This window comes from Schistocerca gregaria, chromosome 3 (assembly GCF_023897955.1).
Source record: "Schistocerca gregaria isolate iqSchGreg1 chromosome 3, iqSchGreg1.2, whole genome shotgun sequence".
Classification (NCBI taxonomy): domain Eukaryota; kingdom Metazoa; phylum Arthropoda; class Insecta; order Orthoptera; family Acrididae; genus Schistocerca; species Schistocerca gregaria.
Window position 1 is genome coordinate 94086954 of NC_064922.1, and position 19807 is coordinate 94106760.

General features: G+C 41.5%; 1 long non-coding RNA gene across 4 annotated transcripts in view; it reads left to right on the top strand.

Moving 5' to 3' along the window:
* LOC126356121 (uncharacterized) overlaps positions 1–19807 on the top strand; it is a 207243-nt gene that overhangs the window by 175738 nt on the left and 11698 nt on the right. The window contains exons 1-2 of one of the 4 annotated variants that reach the window (XR_007565596.1): positions 15168–15330; positions 18226–18301. The exons of 1 other annotated variant lie outside the window; for it this stretch is intronic. This is a non-coding gene — a long non-coding RNA (uncharacterized LOC126356121). Of the gene's footprint in view, positions 1–15167; positions 15331–15529; positions 15821–18225; positions 18302–19807 lie in introns of those variants that run through there. 2 more of the 4 variants (XR_007565595.1, XR_007565593.1) reach the window with 2 other exon arrangements.

Genomic DNA, 19807 nt, shown 5'->3' on the forward strand with positions numbered 1-19807 from the left:
GGTTACCACCAGGTGGTGCTGTACATGAGACACGCCGTGGCGAAGAAGGAGTAGTACTGGGTTTCTTATTAAACTTCTTGGAAACAGGACGTTGAGATGGAGGAGGAATCGATGGTTGTGAAGTCATGTCATGTAAAAAATCTTCACGAGTAGGCTATTTTTTGGAAGTCTGGGTGTCCGATTTTGGGGCTCGGGATTTAGCAGAACCTGATGAAAGGTGAACTATAGAGCGAGCGGGTGAGAGTGGTTAAGTTGAATGAGCGATCTTTGCGATGGCCGATCTGACGACCGTGGCACTTAAGGTGAGATCACAAGTGAGTGGCTGCCTCCTGCCTTGGCCGAGGAGAGGCAAGGACAGTGCTGTATTTACCTGCATGAGGCACAGTGGGCTTTCGACTGGCGAATAACTTTCGAGCAGGAAAGGTCGACACCTGTTACTTCCCTAGGAATTCCTGAATGAGCCGTTCGTCTTTGGAAATAGGGCAATCTCTAGAGGAAGCAGCGCGATCACCCATACAGCTGATGCAACGAGGGGATGGAGGTGGACAAGCACCCACATGGGCATCCTTACCACACAACACATTTGGCCAGATTGGAACATGAGTGGCTGGTATGATTGAACCACTGACACCAATAGCACCGCGTAGGGTTTGAGATGTAAGGTCGAACGGAAATTATCTCATAGCCCACTTTTATATTCGATGGAAGTAGAACTCTGTCAAATGTCAAGAAGACAGTACGGGTTGGAACGATGTTCGTGTCAACCCTTTTAATGACTCGATGAACAGCCGTTACACCCTGATCAGATAGGTAGTTTTGAATTTCCCTCGTCGGACAATCCGGCGAGGGAGCGTGTATAAATGACCCCACGTGATGAATTTAAAGTACAGTGTGCTTACACCTGGACAGGGAAGGTATGTAGCAGTGAAGTACGCAGCAATTTTTGTGCTTGGAGATCAAGACCGATAAGCAACAAGGAACTGTGGCAATGATGCAAAAATTGTCCGTGGCTGAGACTCATTTAACTTTCGCTTGTGAGCAAACATAGTAGACGATGAGGAAACCATTGCGGACGTATCCCCCATGCTTACCGGCGTCTCCAATGGCGCGCTCCTTCCTTGTGGGGGCCCCCTCTGAGGGCACTCCCGTCTTAGGTGATTGTTCACACCTCAGGTCACACCTCCCGAGAAACGTACGGAGGGACCAATCAGCACGTTCGGAAGGTATCAGCTCGGGTAATCACCCCACCCGGTGCCTGGCCATTACCAGCGGGTACATACGTGTCCTACCTGTCTACCCGGAGTGGGGAATTACGCGTTACCCCTTCACCGGCTATGCGTGGGTCGGCCATCAGACACGCACAGGGAGGAAAAAAGAGAAAGGAAGGAACAAAGGAAAGAAAAGGAAAGAAGAGAGATCGAAACGTTGCAGAGGAGAAGAGGGTAAAGGGAAGAGGAAAGGAAACAGAAAGCCAGAGGAAGGACAGACACTTGCCTGCAGAGAACGTGAAAAAGAGAGACTGTCTTACAGTTACAAACGTCCGTCTCCGTACATAGGCATAAAACATACTCCCAGAGGGGGAGAAGGGCAAGGGATGAGGCGGTGGAAAGGGGGGGGGGCAGGATGGGTGATGGGGAAGGATGTGGAAATGGAAAGTATGCAGCCTGGAAAGGAAGGAGGGCCACACTATCTTGGGATCCCATGCTCGCTACACACATATCCACAAAAGAGTTGTGGACTCTTAGCGGAGCTCCTTGAAACAGATGTACGATGAGACCTGCTCTTGATGCATCTGTATACATACAAATCTCTCATTTTAGGATTGGACGATATCAGTGATCTCATTAGTTCTGCCTTTAAACTTAGAAATTCCCTTGTTCTACTTCAGTCCATATCAACACATTACTCTTTCCTATCAAACATCAAAGATGAGGCATGATTAGTGTCTCGTAATTGTTTTACAGAAAACTCAGCCCTAGAAAAGCTTTTATTTGTTTCGGCTTAGGTACTCAATATTTTTCTGTGGCCTCTAGTTTCTCCAAATCAGACTGGATTTTGTCTGTGCGTATTACACATCCCAGGTAGTCCGCCACCTTATGTCCAAATTTTGACTTTTATACGTTTGGGGTAAGTCCTTAATCTCCAAATTGTTACAGTGATTGCTGTGAAATTCCATCATCCTCTTCCTACATTTTTCCTGGAAGCAGTATATCAACATGCACTGTAACCTTTCCTTTCAGCATCTCTGAGATTTTAGATCATAGTTCTGTGATATATGCTGATTGTCAGACGTTCAGGTAAAATGAAGATTTCTTAAACTGGAAGCAACGTCCACAGCACAAGAAGACAGTGTAGTGGCGACAATCTGTGTGAAGTTCTGTTTGCGTTTGTGTGAGTTCTTATCTGTTAGCACACACTTCCATGGAGTATGTTTGACATCAACTGATTTGACAATTAAGGAATGAAACTGCGGAAGTCATCGGTCCCTAGAATTACCACTACTTACACACGCACACACACACACACACACACACACACACACACACACACACACACACACACACACATTGTGTACCAGCTGACAGTTTATTCTATTGGGGTAAAAATTCCACTTCTTACGACATTTACTTCACTTTGTTGTGGATATTTTGCTTTTATATTACTCGCAGTTTGTGGGGCTTGACAAAAAATTTGCGAAGTTTCTTCACCCACAGCTTATGTAATAAGGTCCTAATCGTCCCGGTGCACGTGAAATGACTTCCACATACAATTTCAAAACATGCCTAGTCCACTTCATGCATCTTCAGATTCAAAATCTCATAGGTCCAGCCCTACCTCTTCCTAAATAACCTGAGTTTGGTCCTTATGGGCTTTCACTAACCTGTTTGCCATGACTCCTTGCCTCCTATCTTTTTCCACACAATTATCGAAATTCAAAATGGCAGTCTTCCCTGCCACTTTTACAGTGATTAAACTGTCTCTTAAATGCGAAACTATCTCGCACTTTTTAACAAGTCAAGCACTAATATTGCATCTAATATCAGTCCTTGTGTACAGGTTGGATTAACGTACCACTAAGATCTATATTTACAACATGATACTCGCATATCCATACTTCCTCTTCCACTCCCAATGACATATGTGCACAGCTGTTCTGTTACATCAAACCGTTCGTTGTGGAACAGATCCCTCCGGCCAACTCCCTCATACCAGGAGTTCTGTTGGGGTTCAAGGCTCTCTAATAATTGCTGGAGAGAAGACAGACGAAAGGGAAGAGAGGAGATCGTCCCAGTTAGTCTTGCCGTCGTATTTTCAGTTATCACTGTTTCTCTTGTCGTAGTTCCTTCATTTATTTACGCCATCATTGGGTCGACACTGTGGCTTCCGACTAGGGTTGTCATTCCTTTTTCCTCATTCATTTCCATACTTTATTGTTGGGTGTGGCCTTCCACATTGCTGGTTGTTTGCTGGTTGATGTACTGGTGAGAAATTCTCTCTATGAAATTTAGTGACGCCCTGTCTTCCTTGCTCATGTGATATGCAAGCTCACACAGTAGCTGCTGGAATTCTTTGACGCCGTGTAGCGATTCGTACTTCTTTTTGAATCTGAAGTGAAAGTTTCGTCACAGAAAGGTGTATGGTTTCGGATGGTTCATATGTCGCTTCCTATCACATCTTTGGAAAATGGCACTTTATCTTGCCTTCTCGATTCTACATAGCTTTGTCTTCATGATTTCTAATTTCACTTGTTCTTGTTTTCCCTTGCACCATTATTCTTCTAAAAATATGGGGGTAACTTATTCATATGTCCTATATTGTCCTGCGATCTTTCGCGTGTTCTTCACCGCTTTCTCTGTGAAGGGAGCACAGAGAAATCTAATTTTCAAAACAGGCGGCCAAGATTTTGATATCTCGCGGATTGGTCCACAACTACGGATGTTGACGGTTCGCGATATCCGGAAACGCTTCCTCAGCTCCTCTTCGTCCATGCCACAAGATATCGTATCGGCAGTCGCAGTGGAAGTTATTGATGTCTCAGAGCGTAGTAGCTCTCCTCTGACTTGACATAACATTTGCATAAGATATATTCACTGTTGCGTTATTCTTTGCTCCGAATCGCTACATTCTCTTGTCGCTTGTCTTTTGTCAAAATCTTAATCTTCTCTGTTTCTAGCGGTAGCGCTCCATTGTCTCCTTGCTCTAGCGGTTTATAGTTTCCTGCACATTTGCACCAAGAGCGCGGTGGCCGTCTTTCTTGTTTGCGTTCCTGGCCTCTGCTGCCTGCCTGCTTCGTCGTTTGGTGTTCGCACACTAGTATGCACAGCATTCTTGCCTCGCCTACTGCATGCTGTGGTTGAATGTCGGTGATAATATTTCGTGTGAGTACGACCCTGATTTTAAATTATTGATAAAACACTATTGGACGCAACGGATAAGAAGACACATACACACAACTAACGCACTCAGTAACGGGGGCGATAACCGCTAGCATTTTTAAGGTCTACGCCCATGTTCCTACTGGCTTATCAAAAGGGGAAAATGGGATTGCTAGTTGATTTGACATTATTTACTAAGCTAACAAGAAAGAAATTTGTGGAAAGGTCTTACGGGACGAAACTGCTGTACTTTGGGAGACGAGAGGTAATTTTGTGAAATTCTAACCCTTTTTTTTAAGGCGACTTAAATTTTATTACAAATTCAGGTGTTATGATTTAACATAATCTCAAATCACTGGTCCGTACTACTATCGGTGCTGACAAGTATTGAACTAGCTAATTGGTGTCGTATTATCAGCCGGTCATTGGTCACACCATAGGGAGGCTGAGGGGAATTCATTATCACACACCAGGGCACAACCCTTCCATGCGTCGCCACGCACACCGCGAAGCACTACGCGAAATGCCGCTACTACGTAAATAAAATCAGAAGGGCTACCGAACAGAACTGGGAAGCTACCCACAGAGAAGCTTGAGCAGATAATTTTCAAGTACGCTCGTGAGCGGAGCGGAAGAGGAGAAGTTTCCTCGCGAACTTTATCTACTACGATATACTGAATTTCAAATCTTACCACCTTCCAGACGGAGGGTCTTTTTGTTCAAGGTTTCTGCCTCCCCCTCATATTTCTTGACGTCATCTGATTTCTGGGTTACTGTTCTTATGTGTTTGCCTATTTTTCACTTAATTTGAAAATTTGTTTCTTTCCTCATAAAATCGTGCGTGCCTCTTTTCTTCAATCTCCTTTTCGAGATTCTCGCCCTTCTCAAGCTGTTGCCGTAGTTGTCTGAATCGTGTGTCATTCTTCTCTTCGTTTTTCTTGTAATTAGAATCATTTGTTTCCTCAACTCTGTTTAAACCGCTCGAGTTAGAACGTCCGCAGATCGAATACCGTAGGAGGAGGAGGAGGAGGAGGTGGTGGTGGTGGTGGTGGTGGCGGCGGCGGCAACGGCGGCGGCGGCGACGGCGGCTCGTAGCCAGCGTCCGCCTGTGCTGCCCCTTTCACGGCCGGCATTCCCACGTTTCCTGCCTCGGCTAAAGTTTGGTGATCCTCTGTTCCTCTAATTTCTCCCACAGAAATTTCATCTCTGTCTTGGCCCAGATTTTTTTTTATCGTGTTTGATTCATCCTAAGACTCTACTTCGTACAGCTCAATGTTAACTATTCCCTGAAGTGCTAAACTCCTCACCCTCGCTCTTGCAAACCGTGGTGCATCCAAACACAGATATTAAATTCTAAACGTACCCGACTTTCAAAGCACACCTGATCACCTTTACACTACATTTGGCAATCATCACATACACTAAAATTTGTTCCTCTACTAACATGCAGCAGACATGTACCAAAAAACCAATAATAGTCAGTACTAAATTTCAGCGACAATTCTCCTTCTCGACAATACAGACACTGCAAACCTAACAATCTGACTGAAAAAATTCATATTTGGTTACGTATCAGAACCCAAAACTACTTTATCTTAAAAACCATTAAAATCACCAAATTTAATGACACATATCCTTCTGTTGAGCAATCTAACTGCTGTGTCAGGTGGTCGCACATGGGTTACAGTTAACCTGCCGTGGTGCCTCGGAATCTGAATCTTTCCTTGGAGAGCTGTATTAAAGCACACACTATTTAAGCGTTACTCCCCTGGTCAGAGATCTGCATTGTGCCAACTGTATTCAATCCCGATGCAACTGCTGTGTTTCATCGTCAATGAGAACATCCGAGGTTTACAGGAAACCTGCCGTGGTGCATCAGGATCTGTGTTGGAAACTTTCCTGGGAGACCAGAATTAGTCTGTTTGAAGCGTTACTCCCCCTGAAAAGAAGTCGTCATTGTACTTTTAGTATTCAATCCCGAGGAAAGTTATGTGTTTCATCGTTAATCTTACGGTCCATGTGTTACAGTAAACCTACAGTGGTCCATCGGAAGCTCATTCCAGTCTCCTAGGAAAGTCCCAAGACAGACCGTTTGAAGCGTTACTTCCCCTGGACACAAATCGGAATTGTGATTTTGATTTCAATCCCGATGCATTTTCTGTGTTCATCGTCAATGTGAAGGTCCAAGGGTAACAGTAAACCTGCGTGCTACATCGTAATTTAATAATGGGCCGATAGGTAGAGGAGATATTTGTCCTTTCCAGGTTTCGGAACAGGAACGACGATAGCTTCCCGCCATCTTCTGGAAAAAGTAATGTCTGTCCTAATTCGATTATAAAGGCGAAGGAGGTAATGCAGACTGGTATGATAAATGCAGCAACATTATGATGTTTATTCCATCCGGTCCTGGGGCGGAAGAGCGAGAAGAAGGGAGTGCGTGTTGGGAGTTCCCGCATGGAGAAAACAGTGTCATAGCTTTCGCGATTTTGAGAGGAGGAAGCAAGAGGTTGCACTCCGCTGCACGTTTCTTCGGTAGAAAAATGTCGGGTAATTTGAAAAGCTCGAAATGTCAGCAAAGTGTTGACCCAATGAGTTAGAAATTGCAAAGGGGTCCACTAATGTATCATTCACGACAGTGATCCCAAATACCGGAGAGAAACTATGCGCGCCAGATAACCGTCGAATCCGACTCCAAACTTCCGAGAAGGGAGTGAAGGTGTTAAAGGAGCTAGTAAAGAAATCCCTGCTTGCCTTCTGGCTATCGCGGATGAAGCGACGGTATCGCGCACGGATCTGCTTATAGCGGATACAATTGGCCAAAGTAGAATGTTGTCGGAGAACGCGAAGAGCACGTCGCCGCTCACGTATTCCGTCACTGCAATGAGAGAAATTTGTCGTGGAGGCAGACGAAAATGTAGGGTCCACAGCGTTGAGGCAAACAAGATCCGCTTGGCGGAAGACATCCATCAATAGTGAGCCCCGCGGAAAAGGATGCGGAGATCCCCAAAGCGGGTGGTGAGCATTCAAGTCCCCAACCAGTAAATAGGGGGGCGGAAGCTGACCAAGAAGATGGAGATCAGCGCTTGCCATAGGTGTGGACGATGGAATGTATACAGTACAAAGAGACAATGTGTATCCAGAAAGGGAAAGAGGGACAGCGACAGCTTGGAAGTAAGTGTTTAAGGTGATTGGGTGATAATGGACAGTATCATGGAGAAGAATCATGATTCCTCCATGTGCTGGAGTGCCTTCAACAGAGGCAGGATCAAATCGGACTGACTGAAAATGGGGGAAAACAAAGCGATCGTCGGGACGCAGCTTTGTTTCCTGAAGACAGAAGATGACCGGCGAGTAAGATCGAAAGATGATCGACAATACATAAACACTGGCTCGAATGGAGCAGCCCGCATCTCGTGGTCGTGCGGTAGCGTTCTCGCTTCCCACGCCCGGGTTCCCAGGTTCGATTCCCGGCGGTGTCAGGGATTTTCTCTGCCTCGTGATGGCTGGGTGTTGTGTGATGTGCTTAGGTTAGTTAGGTTTAAGTAGTTCTAAGTTCTAGGGGACTGTTAAGTCCCATAGTGCCCAGAGCCATTTGAACCATTTCGAATGCAGCAGATATTCCAATGTATAATGGACATAGGAGGACAGAAATGGGAAGAATGAGACCAAGGTTGCTCTCCACTCAACGACTGCTAAGATCCGGCGACCGACAGCCAGGAATGGTATTCAGTCGACGGCAGAAGGTACTGATCCGTAGCTAGTTCGGAAGATGCTCCTGCCACCAGCGAACGGAACCACTTCTGGTCTTCCAGGAATGGTTCCAACACAAACTGTTTAAAGCATTAATCCCCCTGGACAGAAGTCTTCGTAGTGCCTTTTGCATTCAATCCCGATGCAATTTCTGTGTCCCATCGTCAATGTGAAGGTCCGAGAATTACAGTAAACCTGTGCTGGTGCATCGTAAACTACTCCTGTTCTCCCAGGAAATGTTCAAAACTCAGACCAGTTGAAGCCTTACTCCCCTGGACAGAAGACGGCACTGTGCATTTTTTATTCAATCCCGATCCTGTTACTGTGGTTTATCGTCAATAAGAAGGTCTACGGGTTAAAGTAAAGATTCAGTGGTTAAATGGACTCTACTACTGAACTCGCAGGAAAGGTTCCAAGAACTGACAGTTTGAAACGTTACTTTCCTGGACATAAGTCGGCACTGCGCATTTTGTCTTCAATCCCGATGCAATTTATGTGTTTCATCGTCATTATGAAGTTCCAAGGGTTACAGTGAGCCTGTAAAGGTGCATCTGAATGTACTACTAGACTCCCAGGAAAGGTTCCAAGTACAGACCGTTTGAAGCGTTACTCCTCCTGGGCAGAAATCGTCATTGTACCTTTTGTATTTAATACCGAAACAATTTCTGTGTATCATCGTTAATGCGAAGGTCCAAGGGTAAGAGTGAACCAGCAGTGGTGTATCGGAATCTACTACTGGACTCCCAGGAAATGTTCCAGCACAGACCGTATGATGCGTTACACCCCCCCCCCCCCCCATCGCACTGATGTCAGCATTGTCCCTTTTTTATTCACTCCCGATGCAATTTCTGTGTTTCATCGACAATGTGAAGGTCGAAGTGTTCAACCTCTTTGGTTTTCGGATTTTTATATTTCCTGTCAGTATTTGTTCTACATGAACCGGGCGTTGCCTGCTTTCCATGAATTATCTTTCTTACCATTTTTGCCGTCTATTGTGCAGACCCTGAAAATAAGCAAAATTCTTTAGAAAACGGTAGTTTTGTTTACAAGAAACCAATTATCACGAAAGTGCATTTCATCCTGTGTTTATAACAGTTGTATATTACTTGTGATGTTTATGGGATATTTCGGGTACTTTGTGTGAAATTTCAGATACGTGAAAGTAATTATATGCAATATTACGTATTTATATGTAATCGGCAGCTCTGTCTGAGGTATAAGAGGATAGGGCTCATATTTATTTTCTTCCAAATTTCGCACGGGCAATATCGGACGTGTGTACATCTTCTTCCCTTGCTTTCTGTTCTTACGTAAAAGTTTTCCCATCATCCGTACCTCCATTACATCTGTGCCATTTATGTTGTACATTGTGCTAGAACTCTGTATTTCTTACTGTAACTTCATCGTCATTCGCGAATTTTACGTAATTAAGGAAAATTTGAAATTTTTTCTGTGTATTCTTGTGTCTAATGTTAGTTTTTGTTGTCCGTTTTCGTGACAACTATTTTGCGTAACACACAGCATAATGGCGTGGGATAACTGTAACCGTTGTATCATGATATAAATTTAGGGACGTAGCCGGTGTTTTCTATTCTAATAAGCGATTTCGATCATAAACATATCTAGTGCTGAAGCTTTACTCAATGTATCCGCACTAGGTAGCCGTGTAGTCTCAGGCGTCTTGTCGCGGTTTGCGCATCTTCCCCCGTCGGAGGTTCGAGTCCTCCCTCGAATAGGGTGTGTTTGTGTTGTCCTTAGTTTAAATTAGATTAAGTAGTGCGTAAGCCTTGGGACCGATGACCTCAGCACTTTAGTCCCATAGTCCTTACCCAAATTTCCAAAAGTCAGTTTAGCAGACACCTTTGTTCCATACCCCCAAATCTGTGGGTCGATCTTCAGGACATGTTAAAGTTGCTGTGATGTGCGTACTGTAAGACCTTCGTTACACACACCATCAGATTATTTGACTTGTCACTCTAACGAAGTAGGCGAGTGTCAGCAATATGTCTCGTGGTCTTATCGTGGCTTGTGTATCTTCTGCCGTTAGGTCAGACGATAGAAATGCCACTTGCACGCTTATAGTAGCAGATTGATGGTGACCAGCTTTAAACAGAACATGATTAATTTTCACATACATTTATTAAAATCATAAAAATCATAGACATTACGTAACTTGAATCTGGATGCTATTTACAATTGACAATCTGAAGTTCCTTTGGTCTTGGTATGTTAATCTTATTCTCACATATCTCTGATACTTGACAAAGTGTCTCTACATTTGTCTTCATGGCTATGTGCAGGAATATGATAATCTTATTTGGTACAGACTGGTACAGACTGACTGGAGGTCTGTACACTCATTATAATACCTCGCACGTTCAGGTATCACTGCGCATGTGTGATCTGCGAGGAGAAAAGGATCTACGTTAGCAGAAATCTCATTGGCTGCGTTACGTATTAATACACGGATTGGTGGAAGGAGAATTTGGTCCGCCTCTAAGACAGAGCCATCTCTTAGTGCCGAGATGGATGAGCGCTGTGCCTGCGCTGTTGTGGTTAGCGGGGCACGGTCTAGTGGGAAATTTGTGTACGCACTGACTACGTGGAACTATGTACACAACAGTTGCCAAGGAAAGCACAACACTTTAAGAAAGCAGTAACATGGAAAGATTCTAAAACATACAGGAACAGAGATACTGCAACTGTTCGCTTACTACCCCAAAACTAGTTTCAGAGGTAGCTCATGAACACATTCTCATTAATGCAGATCCACAAATCACTAACAGAGTTTAAAGTGGCTTTAACGTGTTTATTGAATTTCCAGCTTTTAGTTTCGCATAACATAGTACCAAATATAGGATCTTTTATCGTGTGTATCATAATGACCGTTAAGGTTTGAGTGAACCTGTGGACCGAGCGCTTGTACTCAACAACATCAACTAAGATAACTTGCAAAAGTAAGAAGCAACCTTTCTATAGATGATGCGGACTAATGTGACAGTATAAACATATTTTAGTTTCCTGTCATGAGTAATTTGAATTATCTATGTACAAGGTCAAGCTGTTGAGACACGAGATCAAAAATACTGGACATATCCGAGCTTGTGAAGTTCTTCGTGTGCAGTTAATGAGTGTTTCAGAATAAGGATTTCGTGATCACCAGCCGTTCGTTACAGAATAAAATTATAATGACGATTAATTCAACTTTCTACCTCATTTACCTACTTATTCACATTTACAATTTCACAATAGTAAAAAGTCCTGTGATACACAATCAACAAAACTTTGGAAAAAAAATCTGTTACTTTTTCCCTCGCACAGTGGTAGAGTACAGTGATGTGTTTCTCTATGGCTGCGGGAACAGTCAGCACAGAGTCGTTGGGGCAGTCTGCCACCACACTTAGTTATCCCAGATACCAGAGGAATATTGGCCTGTTCTTCGTCAGTAAACTTATTCGCATTGCTGTGTATCAGTGTGACACTGTCGCAAATCTAATCTCAGGCACAAAATTACTGAACCATACTGAATACAATACTGAGGACGACGAGTCTGGCGGGCTTATTATTATCAACAGAAAGTAGGATAAATAAATGGCATAAACTTCTTTCCAAACAAGACACACAGCACATACAGTGGACACTTGCAATGTTGCGCATATAATTTCCGTGCAGTACAGATACAAACAGAAACGGAATAGAAAACCTAACGAAGTGCAATTACTAGCAAAAAAGCTACCAGAACCAATGGATCACTGATGCCAAAATGATGAAAAAATGTCCTTGCCAAACCTCCGAAATTTTATCGCTGCAGTTCTACTTCACCTAGCCTGAAGAATCCTGACTGATATACTTCACACTCGACTGTTACCTAGAGTAATACAGCTCTTGCAACTACTATCCAATAGTTGTGAAAAGAGCCATCATGAAGTCATAATGTTTACGTTCTAATAAAGACGCCCTTCCTTTCCTCATCTCGATATATTACAACACGACCTCCTGTTGAAAACAGAAATAATATTACACGGGATTCATTCGCAGCTGCGAACACGAACATAAACCAGTTGATTACATTTGACGATCGCTAAGTTTGTAGCTGCAGAAACACCTCTCATCAGTTGGATCAAAATAGAGGTGGGCCAAACGGTTGTTCTGGAGTAAGCGTTATCACAGTTCCAGTTATTCTCTGATAACCGTTATTGTTATCGGTTATTAATAACTGCCAAGTTATATTTCGCTAGCGAATACCGAATGCTGTGAGAGTTAAATAACGACATAGTTGGAATCCATCAGTTTAGTTATCAGTATAACTGCGAGTAGTGGAAATGGCAGGAATGTCGTATGAATCGTGTCATAACCTTAGCTTATTAACTCCGAGTACATTTTAGTTGATGTTAGAACGATTATTAGTGTTTCATATTATATGTTTGTAAGTTATCGGTCGCTATTAGAAATATTATCTTCGCAGCTGCATCAGAAAGTACGTGGAACTTCGCCACAGCACTGTTTAAGTAAAATGTTAACAATGTGCGTTTTTAAGTGTGAAGTAATATGTAAACTGAGTACTGTAGGTTAAATTCGAAGCTCTATTTCTTGTGCTGCTCACGTATTAGAATTAAGTGTACAGCCTTGTAATACAACAAAAAGTGTACGTAATGTGACAGATTCGCTTACTCCGGTGCTGTAAAAGATAGTCCTAGTGGGGAAAAGTATGAGTACGCTAATCCAAGTTTTATGTGAGATTAGGAAACTGCTCGATTTCTCCAGCTACAACATGTTTATAACATATGAAGACATGCAGATTGAAAAGGTTGATTGTGCTAAATTTCTGGGACTACAACTCGATAATAAATTCAGTTGGGAAGGGCATAACACATTTTTTCACTATTATTTCATAAGGGAGCATATTCAGTGGCAACTGATTAAACGTAGCAAAAGTTTTTTGCATGTAAAAGTGTGTAATAAAAATCGTTTGTGGTTTAAATTCAAAAACATCATGTAGAAACCTGTTCAAGGAACTTTGTATTCTAACAACTGCTTCCTAGTATATTTGTCCCTGAATGAAATATTTTAGAAGTATTTCCAACCAATAGCTCAATACATAATATCAGTACCGTACTAGAAATAGGTACAGCAATCTACATAAAGACCTAAAATCACTTACCATGGTCCAAAAGGGGTCCAATATTCAGTAACATGCATTTTCAATAAACTGCCAGCAAGTCAGCAACCAATAAAAACTTGGTTTCAGATAAAGCATGGTTTACAGTGTGTTTGAAAGACTTTTTGATACAGAAGTGTGATTCCACCCGTCATCAATATGCCAGAAATGACTATTTTAGGTGTGTCCATGACATCACTACACACATACACAGGGCAACAAACACAAAGACACATATAAATAATACAATAACTTCAACCACCAAAAATACTATCAAACCAACGGGACAACTGCGGGAAGTTGGGGGTTTTAGGGTGAGGACAATCTAGTAAAAAAAAATTAATAATAAATAAAAAACCCATGATGCCAAAACACAAAATGAAGAACAAAAAGAAAAAAATATAGCACTCCGCTACACCAACAAAAATCTTCCCTTGAACACTATAGGCCAACCATAGGTGACCATACCAAAACACAAATACCTACAACTAAAAGCACGAAAATTGGAATAGGACATTTCCCTTGACCTACATAGGTAAATCTCAGATGACGATAGCAAAACAACACATACAACTATGAAAATAGGAATCGGTCATTTCCGGTGACCTATATAAGTCCTCCACAGCTACTGATGCCAAAAAACCAACACCTACAACAGCGAAAAATAAAACCACAATCCCAAAAGCCAACAAATCAATCATCCCTACATAAATTAGATCACATTCAATACTCCATGAATACACAAAACATCACAGCTAGAAAAAAAAAAAAATAATTACCACCAGCAAATTCCGGCACTGCAAACTAGATCGACCAGCCCCCCCCCCCCACACACACACACAAACCAACTCATTAACACCGTGCCGTAATGACATTCACACACCACAACACCTTTTTACGTCGTAGCAGATAGGTGGAATCAGACACTTCCATTGACCCCTCCTTCTACTCTGTAGATGAATATCATAACAGAGATTGAAAGACCAACTTAGGCAAAAGTTCTGCTATATTTCAGTTTTGACAGCACTTGGTTGCAACAGTCAAGATCGGGTATTCTGTGTATGATAAATTTACTAAAAGTGCGTAACTGTGTTTTATTCTGTAAATATTGGGAGTTACTGTAATATATTCACATATTTTGACAATCTCCTGACAAATGATGAGGATAATATTTATTATATTCAACTGTACTATGTTACTCTTCCTGGCATGTTATTTGTCATTCACAATGGCCAGCAGCTATTTCCGAAGAAGTACGTAAATATTTGTTCGCTCCAGTAACTATCGCCTCTGAAATATCACCGGGGTCTAAGACTGGAGTCACTGTGTCAGGAACACAGACACACAGTTATTCCATGACCAACTTCCAGGTTACCTGTAATGGTGGCCCGATAACTGCCAGAGAGTGAGAACTGTGAGCCAATAACGATAACTGCCAGAGGAAAATACCGATCTCTGACAGTTATTTCCACAGTCGCTCAAATTCCTTATGGTACCTCTCTTTGCACCACGCATCCAAGCTAAATTGACATATGAGGTGGTGGCTTAAGGGAACGACCGTACTTGTTAATGCCTGTACTGCAGCTCCTATCAGCCACCACTCAGACATTAACTTTATTTAATTGTTTGTGCTAAAAGTAACGAAGACGCACGATATAGTACACAATTCTTATCAACAGATGGCGCACAGTCTCACAGTTATTCCCATGGCCTATAGAACGCCTACAAAATGATCTACCCTCTCCCTAGTTCCTAGCCAGATCTCCGATGAGTTGACAGGAAAGCATAGTACGATCTTCGGTCAACAGATGGTGCGAGGCACTGTTGACATTCGACAGTTTTTGAAATAACTGCCTGTATCAGAGGAACGGTTATCGCAGTAACCGTTACTTCTCAGTAAGTGGTTATTTCTATCAGTTCAGTTTTTTTTTTTTTTTTTTTTCCCACCTTTAGTTCACAATGGCAGAGCGAAGCAGCAGTATTGCAGCTGCTTTTCTAGGCGTGAAAATGCAGGAGTAATACGTGCACTTGCATCGGAATGGAAAGGTAATGATCACGTCCCATACAGTATTACATTAAGTGCGTAGCTACAGTAATTACATGTGTTAGAAGTTACAGAACTATAAAAGTTCTCGTTGTTTCGCACAGAATCAAAGTCAGTTCGAGTTGCTATAGGCGTAAAGCTGTCAGTGACATTCAGCTTTGGAGGCAGTGGTATTATTCATTACAAGACCAATGCAAAGATGCAGTATTGCGCTTGCTACAGTAAGCCTCCCTGCGTGTGGTAAAAATCAATGTATTACTTGCGTGTATGTTCTGTACTGAAATTGCGGGTGGTAGGTTGTGCGAGTTTGTGTTCTTCCTGACCGGCATCTAAAAATTCTTATTTACTATTGAGTTAGCTTAACTAAAGATACAGTAACTCTAAGAGCCTCCCCAGCTAACATTAATAATTCAGTAGGACTTTACTGTATCATACTAACGTCACTCCACGTTACCAGAATCAATGTCTGCTTTTCTTGTCAGCAGATGATGGGTTTGTATCTATTATCGTGACGTGAATAATGATTCATGTTTATGTGCGCAGTGGCATTGAACTTAAATGTCTCGTTTTGTCAGAATAAATCTCAAAACAAGACTATTTTTTTTCTTACGTTGATTTGATATTGGCAACATCCACAGTTTTAGGACAAAGTTTCCACAGATTTTTGTAGAATGTGCAAACAATCTAATTTTATATCTGCCAGTATGAGGTATTAGCCTGCAGCTTCTATATTCAATTAGACAGTGAACTATATTTATTAATGTAGACTGTGGGGAACAGACCACGCTTTCTTGTCTGTTCCAGTTCCACATAACTAGCTCTGCAGTCCCAGCTTTGTTATGTATGCATACTTAATGTATCTGCTATACCCCTGAACAATAATTCATTTTATACTGTACACAAGGAGAGAATCAAATGGACCATGAAATAAGGTCATTTTGTATGGAAGACACCTGAGGAATGAACGACTTGTCAAAGCAGCGAAATTCCTATCTCCAATAATTTTCTGAGTCTGATACTTTCTGAAGGTAGGCTCGTCCTGTCTATTAATGTCTGGACATGAGGAATAACTTTTTTTACCCAGCTCTTCAATTCATCCCCCAGACCCAATGTCAGTTTGTGTCCTTCAAATAGATCTGGTAGCCTGTATCAAACTCCAGCTGGCTTATAACCAATCTTTAGCTTTCTGTGGGTGCATAATGACCACTAAACTTCACATTAGAATGAGTGTCTGGTGCAGCTATTGTTTGATTTCAATGTGTAAATCATCTAAGAACCACAGTTGAAAAACAACTTTCTCTACAGCATGAGATTTGTCACCTAAATCTCTTTTCGGTTTCCTCCCCTTCCATAAGATAACCACACCATGACGTTCTTCAACTCCCCTGGATCCCCCATGCCACTTTATCATAGGTGTTTAATGTTGGGCAAAGTCTCTTCTAGTTCTATGTTATAATTATTTGTTCTTTGTTTGGTATCTTGCTCTATCTTTTTTCTGATGACTCTTTGCCCTTTTCTGTATATTGACAAGACACTCTTCTGGGGTGGCATTCCTGCAGGGCACATTTTACATGGTTTATACATTAATATGTCTATTAGTGAGGCATAGTGGACTACTCAGCATTTTTATTCTCTCTTTAGTTTTGTTTGATTGTGGGCTGCTTAATCAGAAAATATTTGAAGCTGGTGCTTTTGGTCTCTTCTTGAGCAACTAAGGAGAAATGACAGTTTAAAGTTCAGTAGGCATGTATGTTGTGACTGAAATCTGACAGTTGCCTTTCCACCCCCCACCTCCCCACCATCCTCCTCCCCTTCACCACCCCATTAGCCAAACGCAAGCACAAATGAGAACAGAATGTCCTAGTAATTATTAAGACATACAACTTTATAAAATTGAAACAGTGAATACTAGCAAATAGTGTCACATAACATATTCTTTATCCCTAGTGTACTTTTAAGGTTTTACTATTTAAAATGTAATTACATTTTAATCACATTTCAGTTACCTATTTGGTTTTTATAACCATCAGCTGTGTTACAAGTGCACTATAATTTTCAGAATTGTTTGATATACATCTGAATTAATTTACGTTTTTTATTTTTATTATAAATAAACTCATAACTAAGTAACAGTACATTACTAAAAAGTACCTTTACGCAGAATGTGCCTTAGTCTTATAGCAAATGACAGCAGTGTTTTGGACCAGACGACACTGCAAGCTGCTGGCATCTGAACGAGCAAACGTGGCCGTCCACAGATCTGGTGCTTGGAACACTGGCTACGTAGTAACATTATACTAATTTACAAATCTCTGAATATCTATCAGAGTTGTTTACAATTAACAGAGTTATGTCATAGTTTTTACAAAAATTACTCCTCAGATTCAAATTTGTTGACTTGCGGTAAGTGTTCAATACCTGTGGCTTCAGAAGCTGTGATAAATGTCCCCATAGTGAATATGTCACTCGCCAGTAGTGTGTGATGTGATATGAAAATTGCTGGCAGGTTACAACTCCAAGCACCAGATCTGTGGACGGCCACGTTTGCTCGTTCAGATGCCAGCAACTTGCATTGTCGTCCGGTCCAAAACACTGCTGTCATTTGCTATAAGACTAAGGCACATTCTGCGTAAAGGTACTTTTTAGTAGTGTAATGTTACTTAGTTATAAGTTTATTTATGATAAAAATAAAAAAATGTAAATTAATTCAGATGTGGAGCTCTCCAACTTGCACTGTGAAACTTTGCCTTTCATTTGCATATGTTCTGTTGACTGAGCTACCTACGCAAAAGCCATTTCTGTCAATAAATTTCTTTCAGAAATGTTTTCATCTGTTTCTGTTCACATTTCAGCTATTCTACATACATCTGTTCTCATACATAATGTTCTTTGTGTAGGTGAGGATAGTGCCACATACATAAGGCAGAGGGTGAAGAGGTTGAGACAAACAGAGTAGCAGAGCATTATATAGAGGTATGAAGTAGATTATTAAAATATCCTTGAAATAATGAAAAGTAATTTGGCCATAAAATTTGTTGTTTAAAGCAGAAGTTCTCATTAACCTCTCCAACTCTCAAAGCTCTCTTTCTCTGGGTTTACTTTCAGGATGGTAACTTGATTTAGGATCTGTTCAATTTAATAAACATGCAGGAACTTTACATTTTACACAAGTAAAGTTTTGTTCATTTTCAGAAACGATTACTTCTTGATTGCCAACATGTGGAGTGTAATTTTTAATCGCCTGTCATATTGTCACTGCACTAGTGGCACTTTTCAATATATGTAAGTTGACACATTTAGAAAATAGCTCACATATTGTAACAATGTGTAACACCTGCACAGCTCCAGGGAAGGGGACCACCTTAAGTGAATGGCAAGGATTTGCAGGGGTTTCTTGGTAATGACTAGGTGTAGCTCACCTTTGGAGCCATGGTTCAGAGGTTCAACATTTTGACAGACTAGGCATTTGTGGATAATCCATTACATGCTGCTTTGGAGGAAATGAAAATAGCAATACTCACTGACTTTCTCATCACATTTACCCACTCCTGGATCCCCAGTGCTCTATGGGTGCACAAGCTTAGCTTTTACCAGTTGTTATATCTCATGAGACAGCAATAACGTAATACATTATTCTGAAGCACACAGTATGTAACTAGTGCCTCAGGTGGGTTAAGGGTAAATTGTATTCAGATTTCTCTCCACTGGGGGGGGGGGGGGGGGGGGGGCTGTCTCTGAGGTGAGACATGTAACTAAATATAGTTAATGCAGATGATAAATGTTTTCTTGCATCAGTAAGACCTTATATTTAGTACTTTATCCCTTAGATCCCAAGTTACTACATCATTCTCTCCTTTTACATAAACTATTTCAAAACCATATTGTAGAACTGAACCAGTGTTGCGTGCAGTAATTTTCAATTGAGAAGGAAGCTTCAAGGCTGGTTATCACAGTATACTTTGGTGTGATTACCAACAAAACAGTGACGGAATTTCCTAAAAGTACATATAATAGTGGGAACTTTTAACTCAGTGGCCGTGTAGGCTCACTAGCAAAGAGTATTTTACAGACATTTCATGTACTGTAAATGCCTCTGATTTGTAAGGGGCAAGCTCACAACCTGGTACATATCCATATGTTACAACAATTGTGAATTTGCTAGTACATTTTTGATTTTACTGAAAGCAGATTGGCCTATTTCTGACCAAATCTATGACATCTGTTTTGTGTAGAAAGTTCAGTAATACATCTGCGTTTGATAATTGGTCTGGAATGAAGTTACACTAGAAGTTGGGTAAATCTGAAGGTACTTTTAATTGCCTCCGTGTCTGGGACACTAGAAAGCAATGAACTGATTGTATTTTTGTTGTCAGAACACTTTGAGGCATAATTATGTGTTACAAGAAATTCATTTTCTCACCACCAAATTTCTTTTTTTGAAATTGATATAAAACTGCCTCTAACATCTCCTAATGCTCT